Genomic DNA, 11,216 nt, shown 5'->3' with positions numbered 1-11,216 from the left:
TCCCTGTCTACTGTGGTGTCTGTCTTTGTTGGTGGGCGTCACCGTGTGTTCCGAGGGCCAGAGACACACACAGATGTCGTGGTCACTCGCATCCTCATGCTCATGGCTGCCCAGCCTCGCCCCTGCTCTGGGGGAGACGAGACAAAGCCCTCAGAGCACTCCAGGTCCACATCTGGCCACTTGGTGGTGGCTGATGGGAGAGGCTTTGACATGACCAATGTGTGCCCATGGCAGGGCTCTCTCCTTGTGATGTCCCTCGGAGAGGTAGAGCCGGAAGGGGGGCATTTCCTTCTTCACTTCTTCATCCAACCAGCACTTATCGAAGGCCTTCTACATGCTGGACCCTGAGCTTGGCATGAGTACTAAGACATACGACATGGACCCAGTCTGAGGGTGGTGACATCTCAGGACCTGGGGCAAGGATAAATGGTGGGGAGGGAGCAGAAGCTAGTGAGGGCAGCAGCATAGGAGTGGGACTGACTTTGCAAGCAAGCAGTTGGTGTCCCTTTGTGCCACACTCTGCTCAGCTCGGAGATAGGGAAATGAACAAGACAATATGTTCAGAGTCCTCAGGGGATGTGCACTCCTGTGGGGGTCTGAAAACGTGGACTGCTGTGGCCAGAGGGACGTGTCAGGCAGAGTGGGAGCCTCAGAGAGGGAAACGGCTGATAATCCGGGAGAATGAGGAGCCCAGACTGAGGGAAAGGGCCCCAAACAGGAAAAATGAGCTACAGAAACCAACCCGTCTCTGGCCCTTTATAGATTCCAAAACATCTTTGCACAATTTCATTTGACCCTCACACCGTCTTGAGAGGTGGATATTGTCCCTTTGCCCCTGGAAATGGGGCTCAGACTTAACTTGCCCAAGGCCACATAGCTAGTAGGTGGCAGAGATCCCAAGGTGGCTGCACACCTCTGCGCCTGTGACATCATGTTCAGCTTCTGAACAAAAAATAGTGATGATAAAGTATGTTTATGTTCCTGGGGGGCAGAGGAGTGGAGCCTACAGTCAAAAGTCAGTGAGAAAAAGAGCACGTCTGGGATTATAGGAAACCAGATTGGAAAAGGCAAAATGGTGAGAGGAGAGAAGCCTCGGAAGTCATGCTGGAAACCCCTAATATCCCCTGGACTGAGACCGGGGGCCTCTGGGAAAGGGATGCTGAGAGGAGAGGGTGTGGGCTGGAGGAAGAGGTCCTTGCCTGGGGTGGGCAGCTTCGAAGAAGGAAACTCTTCCTCTCCCAGCCCAGGGAGAAAGCACCGCGGGCCCCAGTGGGAATGGGGTCTTGACCTGCAGCGAACGAGTCCCATGAGGGCCAAGTGCACTTCCCAAGCCGGGCACCTGGGGGCGCCAGAGCCCTACCCACGGCCGCCAAGTCGTCCGCGCACCCTGGGCTGGGGTCTCTCGCAGCTCAGCTGAACCGGGTGGATGGCGCGGGCTCTGAACACAGGAGGCCGTGCGGGCACTGTGGCCGGGGGAACACCAGCAGGAGCAGGAGAGGTCCCTGCTCTTGAGGAGGGCTGAGACGCGTAAGGCAAGTCCGCAACAACTGCGGCAAAACAGCCTTGCGGTGGAATTGGTGGCCTCGGACTCGCGCAGCTAGAGCGTCCGCACGTGTGGTTGCCTCACATGATGCTCGCAACACAACTCGGCGCTCAGCAGGCCGGGTATTTAAAAACAAAAAATTTTCTGTTAGAATGTAACGCATACTGTGTAGTAAACCTAAAAACACGGCTAAGTACAGAGAAGAAAAAAAAAAAAAGTCATCGGTTTTCAGTTACCCAGAAGCAACCACTTCTTTCCAGATTTTTTTCCTGAGCATGTACTTCACATACTTAAGATCTCACTAGGTCTTAAATTTTGATTCTGCTTTTCGCAGTTAGCATGCATAAGCACTTTCCAATGTTGTTTCAAAGTCTATAAACATTCTTTTAAAATAACATTGATTCTTTTTCTGTTTGTTCATGTAATACTTGGCCATTACAGAGAGGGTAGAAAAAGAAAAAGAAAAAAATACTAATCATCTGTACTTCCACTACTCAGCAATAACTGCTATGAACATTATGGTGGGAGGCCTTCAAGCATTTTTTGTTTCAATTTTCTTTTTTTTTTTTTTGAAGATTAGCCCTGAGCTAACATCTGCTGCCAATCCTCCTCTTTTTGCTGAGGAAGACTGGCCCTGAGCTACCATCCGTGCCCATCTTACTCTACTTTATATGTGGGACACCTGCCACAACATGGCTTGACAAGCTCTGAACAGGGAACCGCCAGCTGCCAAAGCAGAACAGGTGAACTTAACCACTGTGCCACCCAGCCGGCCCATTCAATTTTCAAATATATACATATATTTATAATTTTCTGCTGGCTGTTACAAATAACGCTTCCTGGAATGTACAACTTTGCACACATCTGTGGGCATTTCCATGAAATAAATTCCAGGAAGAGTACTAGCTGAGTCAAAGGTCAACACATCATAAAGGCCAATGATAAAATTCCCAAGCGTTATCCAGAGAAATTGGACCCTTCCCGTTCTCGGCAAACAGGGAGCTCACGTCTCCCCAAACTCCACCCGACACCAGGAGTTTTGTCGGTTTTGATCTTTGTCAACTTGATGGGAAGACAATTATAGTTCACTACTGTTTCAAAGTCCTTTCTTTTTTTTTCCGTTTTCTTTTTATTAGGTGCTACATAATACACTGCATAATCTTCTAGCAGGGGTAGATGAGCATAACTAAATTATTTTTCATCAACCAGGAAAATGCTTCCTTAATCACTGTTCTCCAGACCCTTTGACACATAGTAACTATTAACTCCAGAGACACACCTATTTCTTTCCATCAAACTGCACTAAAATGAATAATGGGCAACGCTTTTTTCCTTGCCCCCGTTAGTGAACCTGTGGATTCGCTCAGTGGCCACTCCAGGGATGAGCAAGCACACGGCCATGACTACCATACCGGGGAGAATCTTGAACCACATGGCTGGACGCTTACCTGGGCCCTTAAAGTGCATTTCTTTGATGAGAAGTTGAAATTCTTTTTCATTCACGTGTATTGGTTATTTGCATTTCTTCTGGTGTGAACAACAGGTTTCTATTCTTTTTGCTCATTTTTTTATTGGCAAAATTATCTTTTTCATATTGGTTCTTAAGATTAAGGGAGAAAGCTCTCCCTCCCGATTGTATCTATCTATAGCTATTAAACTGTGTGTTTTGCAAAGATTTTATAAGGGATATTTATTATATGAACATTTTTTAATGGCTGAATGTATATACTACACTTCATTTGATCGATCCCCTCTGGCCATTTGGATTAATTCTCAGTTTTATATTGTAAACAATGCTGCAGTGAATACCTTTTCTTTAAATAATTCAGGTAATTTCTTAGGATGGAATCCCGATGATTCCCCTGCTGACTGGTCTTACTTTATTTTATTTATTTATTTATTTTAAAAGACTGGGCCAGCCCCCCCAGAAATAAAACCACACATCTATGGACAGCTTATCTTTGACAAAGGAGCTGAGGGCATACAATGGAGAAAAGAAAGTCTTTTCAACAAATGGTGCTGGGAAAACTGGAAAGCCACATGTAAAAGAATGAAAATTGACCATTCTTTTTCACCATTCACCAAAATAAACTCAAAATGGATCAAAGACCTAAAGGTGAGACCTGAAACCATAAGGCTTCTGGAAGAAAACGTAGGCAGTACAGTCTTTGACATCAGTATTAAAAGGATCTTTTTGGACACCATGCCTTCTCAGAGAAGGGAAACAATAGAAAGAATAAACAAATGGGACTTCATCAGACTAAAGAGCTTCTTCAAGGCAAATGAAAACAGGATTGAAACAAAAAAACAACCCACTAACTGGGAAAAAATACTTGCAAGTCATATATCTGACAAAGGCTTAATATCCATAATATATAAAGAACTCTCGCAACTCAACAACAAAACATCAAACAACCTGATCAAAAAATGGGCTGGAGACATGAACAGACATTTCTCCAAAGAAGATATACGGATGGCCAATAGGCACATGAAAAGATGCTCATCATCGCTGATCATCAGGGAAATGCAAATCAAAACTACACTAAGATATCACCTTACACCCGTTAGAATGACAAAAATATCTAAAACTAATAGTAACAAATGTTGGAGAGGTTGTGGAGAGAATGGAACCCTCATACACTGCTGGTGGGAATGCAAACTAGTGCAGCCACTATGGAAAACAGTATGGAGACTCCTCAAAAAATTAAAAGTAGAACTACCATACGATCCAGCCATCCCACTACTGGGTATTTATCCAAAGAACTTGAAGTCAGCAATCCCAAAAGCCCTATGCACCCCAATGTTCACTGCAGCATTATTTACAATAGCCAAGACATGGAAGCAACCTAAGTGCCCATCAACAGATGAATGGATAAAGAAGATGTGGTATATATATACAATGGAATACTACTCAGCTGTAAAACAGAACAAAATCATTCCATTTGCAATAACATGGATGGACCTTGAGGGAATTATGTTAAGTGAAATAAGCCAGCGAGAGAAGGATAATCTGTGTATGACTTCACTCATATGAGGAATTTAAAATTATGGACTAAGAACAGTTTAGTGGATATCAGGGGAAAGGTGGGGTGGGGGGTGGGCACAAAGGGTGAAGTGGTGCACCTACAACACGAATGACAAACATTAATGTACAACTGAAATTTCACAAGATTGTAACCTATCATTAACTCAGTTAATAAAAAAAAAAAAAGACTGGGCCGGCCGCATGGCGGAGTGGTTGAGTTCGCACGCTCTGCTTCGGCAGCCCAGGGTTTCACTGGTTTGACTCCTGGGCGTGGACATGGCACCGCTCATTAGGCCATGTTGAAGTGGCATCCCACATGCCACAACTGGAAGGACCCACAACTAAAAAATATACAACTGTGTACTGGGGGGATTTGGGGAGAAAAAGCAGAAAAAAAAAAGAAGAAGAAGAAGATTGGCAACAGTTGTTAGCTCAGGTGCCAATCTTTAAAGAAAAAATAATAAATAAATAAATAAAAAGATTGGCACCTGAGCTAACATCTGTTGCCAATCTTTTTTTTACTTTCTTCTTCTCCCCAAAGCCCCCCAGTATACAGCTGTATATTCTAGTTGCAGGTCCTTCTGGTTGTGCTACGTGGGACGCCACCTCAGCATGGCTTGATGAGTGGTACTAGGTCTGCTCCCAGGATCTGAACCGGCAAACCCTGGGCCGCTGAAGCAGAGCACAAGAACTTAACCACTCGGCCACGGGGCTGGCCCCTAGTCTTACTTTAAATTCATGACCACACCTCCCTAGTACTGCCTCCCTTACTACTCCTGTCCTAGCCCAGTCACCTCCTTTCTTCAGGTGACTATTTCATACCTTCTCCTCTCTCTTCAAATTTCCCCTCCTCACTCTCAGCTGCTGACCTGCTTCCTTCTTCATCCCCCAAAGACTGCTCTTGTCAAGGTCCCCATGCCCTGTGCATTGCTAACCCAGCGGTCACTTCTCAGTCCTCATCCTCTTTGACCTTGTCCGTCACAGATGATCCCTCTCTGGTCCTTCTCAGCCTACACTGCTGATTCCTCCTCTTCTTCCTGACCTCCGACAGATGCAGTGCCCCAGGGCTCAACTCTTCTCTTTTCTGTCTAAACTTAGGCCCTGACAGACTTCCTCCAGGCTCCTGGCTTTAAATACCATCCATACATTGGTGACTCTCAAGTTATACCTTCAGTTTATTCCTTTGCCCTGAACTCCAGACCTGAATACCCACTTTATGGACTGATGGCATCTCAAAGTTAACATGTCCACAACTGATATTCTGACTCCCCTCCCCCGCCCCGCCCCATTGCTCTGCCTATAATCTTCCCCATCTTAGCTAATGACCCTGCTTCTTTTCAGTTGCTCAGGCCAAAAACCCTGGAGTTCCTCCTTAACTCCTCTGATCCTCTCGTACTCTCTCATCCTCTTGTATATTCAATCCATTAGCAAATCCTGTCAGCTCCATCTCTAAACTACATCTGGAATCCAGTCCATTCTTACCACCACCACCACTGCCACCGCCACCACCACCAGCATGTCTTGTCTGGATTATGGCATTCGTTTCCTGACTAGTCTCCTGCCCTTGCTCCATACTGTTTATTCTTCACACAGCAGCAGTATGACCTTTAACAGTTTGGTCATTCCTCTGCTCAAAACCCTCCAGAGCCTTCCCAAAGCACTCAATGTAAAAGCCAAAGTCCCCACAATAGCATGCAAAGCCAGGTATGACAACCCCTCCACCGCATCTCTCACCACTCTCCCTCGTGCCCACTCCTCTCAAGTCACAGTGACCACCTGGATATTCCTAGACTAAACCAAGCACATGCCTGCCTCAGGACATTTGCACTGGTGGTTCCCTCTGCCTGCACCACTTTTCCCATCAAATATCTGCATCCTCATTCCCTCACTTTTTTCAGGTTTCTATTCAAATGTCACCATCTAGTAAAGCCTTCCCCAACCAAATTTTATAAAATAGCATCCTCCTCCCCATCCTGAGCCCTGTCACTTCCGAAACACCCTTCTTGCTTAATTTTTCTCCAGGGCACTTAACACCTCTGGACAGATTTCATTTGTGTATTTGTTCATTTTCTGTCTTCCATGCCAGAACACAGACACCCGAGGGCAGGTATTTGTGTCTGTTTCATTCATGCTGAGTCCCCGGTACCTAGTGCAGTCCCTGACAACCTGGCAGGTACTTTGTAAGTATTTGTAAATGCGTAGACTCAGAAATGGAACCGTTCAGTGTGAGCACTTTTGCAGAAACTGAGACATGCTGCCAAATTGCTTCCAAAAAGATGGAACCAGTTTGCATTTTGACCACTAGGGGGCAGGCTATTAGTCTTCCCATTTTAAGGGCGGCAACTGAGCCCCAGCGAGGAGAGAGGTTTACCTGAAGACACCCAGCTGGCTGGTGCTGGAGCCCAGGACTCCTGACTCCCAGGAAATACTGCGGCAACTCAGAATACTGTGGGGGCACCGAGGATGGCTTTACGGAGGAAGGGGTCCTTTTGGGGTGGGCGTGGAAGGATGGGAAGAATTTTATCAGGTAGAAAAGAGAAGAAATACCACTCCAGGTAGGAGATATAGTCGAAGCTGAAACTTGAGGAAAGGCAGGGTCCAGGTGGACTGGGGTAGAGCCTTCCCACACTGAAGAGATGGAAGGGGGCCTAGGACACCAGCCAAGGAGGCTGAAATTAATGCCTTGGGCACTGGAGAGCCGAAAGGATTTTTGAGTGAAGTAGTGATATGAGAACTGAAATTTTCTGCTGGCTCGCTGTCTGTCTGCTGCCTTTCAGTTTCCATTTCTTCGTCCCTCTCCTTATCTGTGTCCTGTGTCCTTCCCTTGGCCGCCGCTGGCCCCTCCCTGGCCAGAGGTAACTGGCTAAATCATTTTCCTTTTCCATGTCACCACCCTGACTGCCTATCAGGGAGTAGGAGAGGGAGGGGATGAGCCAGGACCCTCCCCAGTGCCTCAGATCCCCCCTGTCCTGCCCCCAGAGGGGTGGAGGAAAGGAGACGTAGAAAGGCAGTTGGGAGGGGAAGCTGCCCCCTGCCCCCGACCCCCTAGAGTGACTCTGAGGTGCTGGCCTCCCCTCCCCCTCTGGGGCCAGCCCTCAGGCCTTGCAATCGTTGGGCTGATTCTCCGTGCTTAGTACCAGTCAGTGCCAGCTGGCAGCTCTCACCGGAGACTGAGGTGGCACGAATATGGGGGAGGGGGGAGGAAGTGGGCAGGGGCCCAAGGGGAAGAGGGGCCAGGATCCGAGGAGGTGGTAGTCAGAAAGCTGGGTGGCCAACATGGGGGTCACATGGGATGAGGGAAAGACTAGACTGAGGAGTCTGGGGGCTTCCAGGGGAGCAGAGGAGGTATCTGGCCCCAACCCTGGTTCTTCTGCCCCTGGCAAACCTAATCCTCTACACTCACCCCCTTAAGCTGCCCCTAGCTAATTTGTTTTGGTCCCTTTAAGAGCTGCCTGGGAACTGGGGCACTGGAGGGGGCTGGCAGGGCCCACACCCCCTCCCCCTGCCATGCCATGTCTGCTCCGCCCCTTGCCTGGTACACACTCTGCTGGAAGTCTTGGACGCCTGGGTTAGGGTCTCCACTGCTGGGCTGGGGGTAAGGCTTGAAAGTGGTGGGTAAGAGGGACCGTGGTCCCTGGGGTGGGATGGGGGGCGGGGGATGCCAGTTTCCTAGCACTATGGACATGGTGTGTCTGTGTGCCAACTTCAGTGGATACCACAGGGGGCCCTGGCTGGGTGGTCCTCCAGTCTCAGACTGGGGGGAGGGCAGCTCCAGGGACCTTGAGGGGCAGAGTCTAGGGGGCAGGGTGCTTGGGTCTTCTCACCCTCCACTCCCTCATCTCATTTTTCTGGGACCCTCACTTGCTAAACTCCACCAGCCATTCCCTGTCTCTCCTGCAATTAAAGACATAGGACCCTGACACCCCATCTTGCAAGGTGGGGAAACTGAGGCTAGGCAAACCAGAGGAAATGGAGCTGTGTGTGTGCTGCGGCGGAAGAAATGGAGATTAGGCTGCAGAAAGTTTCTTCCTCCTTCTCCAGCCCAGGCGACCTGGGTGCCCAGCTCACCCCAGCAAGTTTCTAACTACAGTCCTGGCCACCACCTAAGACTAGGTCCCTGCCCCCTCATCAGAACAACCTAGCTCCTTCCTGGAAGTTTTGATTTCCATATGTCAAGGCCAGGAGAGGCTCCCTGAAGCCCAGCTGGGTAATCCGGCATGAAGAGGAGCCAGGGGAAGCTTGTAGGCTCCCCCTACTTTACTCCCTTGGATCATTTCAGAAATGTAGCCCCTATCCAATTCTGGCACAGAGACTGGGCCCAATTCCCCGAAATGGGAAGGAGATGGGGGCAGGGACCCAAGGACATCCCCTGAGTGTGAAGTCCCTGCTCTCCAACCTTCTTTCTTCCTGTTACAGCACTAGTTCAGTTTCCTCTAGTCCCTGCCACCTTGATTCCAAATCACTGCTTCCCCTCCTACCATGTCTCCCAGGGCTGGGGGAGAAGAGTCTGAACAAGTAGGGGCCCTGTGAGTCCCTAAGGCCTAGATGCTGAGGGCAGCCAGGATGGAGTGTCAGGAAGTGGTGAGGGGTGTCATAGCAGCCCTGCTCAGAGTCCACTTCTGCTTTCAGCACCATGACCATGACCTCCTTGCCCCACCCCAGACGGAAATGCTCATCCGCCACCCCAGCCCAGACCTAAAAGGGAACCAGATTTGGCCTATGGAGCCCTCTGCCCAGGGCTGGCACCAGCACACTCATTTCCTTCCTTCTAAAAATACTATTAAGTCAAGAGAGGAGCTAAGTTTCTCCAAGGTAGGCTGGAAAGCCATTATTTTACCTATGTGAATCAGAGAGGGCAAGTGCCCTGCCCAAGATCACAGAGCAAGTTACAGGCAGCCAGGCCTGGGACCCAGGGCTTTTGCTCCACAGCCCCATGGTGTCTTTTTCACAGACTTCCCACAAACTGAGAAGCCAGCCTCGAAGGGGCTTTTCCAACTCCTGATTTTACCAATGAAGAAGCTGAAGGCCAGCAGTTACTGGAGGGAGCTCTGGTAACCAGGGTTGCTCAGGATCAGGGCTGGGAGAAAACAGGAGGGCCAGCTCCCAAAGCTTGCACACAGACCCCTGCTTGCCTCTGCTCCCTCACAGGTGGGAAGGAATCCAGCTCAGGCTTGTCTCTTTTTTTATTCCCTATCTAGTCTAGATCTTTGGAAAGTCCTTCCTGGAGTCTGCCCTCCACGTTCCTCTTACAGCACAAACCTTCACCTCTTGACAGGTCTCAGGGGGTTAGCCAAAGAAGGCTTCTGGGGGAACCATCTTCTTGGTAAGGTGGTTTAGGAATAATCACCCATTCTTCCCATGGAAGTCAGGATATTAATGGAAGACAGCTTCTTAGGCTTCTTGACAGAGAAGAGACCTTGTCTCTTGGCTTATTTGCATAGATATTTGTATGTTCATTTACATCCTTATTGACAAACTCAATTTGCATGAGGTCAGGCTGGCCGGCATCCATGTGTGATCCGCCTACATATACACAGTTCCCAGGAAAGAGGGAAACCCAGAGACACTGACCATAAAACAGAATTGGCCCCAGCTGAACCTTGAACCCAGCTAGGGGACATCTGCACCGAGGTGCCTGCCTGACAGTGGGCAAGGGAGTTGAGAAAGGACGCTGGGGGCTAGTGTGCCCCCTCCCCACCTCCCTCCACAGCTGGAGCCCCGCCTCCTCCACACATGTAGATCCAGGAGCCGCAGAAGGTGGGGCACAGGGGGACATGGGTAGGAGGAGGAAGAATATGGGGAGATTCTAGTCCCTCCCACTTAGTGATGCGGTCGCCATGGTGACTGAGGACCAGTGAGGTGGGATGGGGTTGGGGATGAGGGGCGGGGGTGTGGCAGGGACGAAGGCACTGGGAGACAGAACGGCCGGCATTCCAGGGGGAGGGAAACGCGGCGGCATCCCCAAGCTCCAGGTAAGGGAGTGAGGAGAGCTGACAGTTCTGAGAGGAGAGGGCGGGCCATTGTCTGGCGCTGGCTCTGCCCTGAGGAGGGGGCAGATAGAGGGGGTCGGGCCATTGTGTGCAATACTCAGCTCAGCCTTCCAGCACTAGTCAGGCTGGAAGAGAAACCCTCGGAGGCACTGGGTAAGGAGTAGGGGGATTGGGCTGGGCAGGTGGCAAGAAGGCTGGGAGGCAGTGGAGGTGGGAAGAGGTGAGGGGATGCTGGGGCAGTAGAGGCTTGGGGACATCACTAGTGCCTTAGACACAGTAGGCACTTAACACATCTAAGTTGATTGGATTTGCTTGTGATCATAAACAGATGGGAGCGAGGGGCAGGGAGGTGGAGCTAAGGGAGGCGAGCCAGGAAGCTCGGGTTCCCCAGGACTGCGCTCTTCTGAGGCTGCCCCTGAGGCTGGAAGGGAGATGGGGTAGGGGAAACTGGACCTACTGGGCATTGGCGAAGCCAAGAGTGGCTTCTCTCCAGGCTCCAGGAGCCCCTCCCTCAGTGAGGTATCCATGCTCCCTAGGGGTGCAGAAGAGACAGAGCCCCTTGGGTGAGCATGGGGTAGGGATGAGGAGCGACATCTCCATCTCCCCTCCCACCTCCACCTCCACATCTAGATCTCTAGTCTGGGCCAGAGAGCCTGGC

The sequence above is a fragment of the Equus quagga genome, chromosome 13, assembly GCF_021613505.1.
Source record: "Equus quagga isolate Etosha38 chromosome 13, UCLA_HA_Equagga_1.0, whole genome shotgun sequence".
NCBI lineage: Eukaryota > Metazoa > Chordata > Mammalia > Perissodactyla > Equidae > Equus > Equus quagga.
This window is presented reverse-complemented; position numbering follows the sequence as displayed.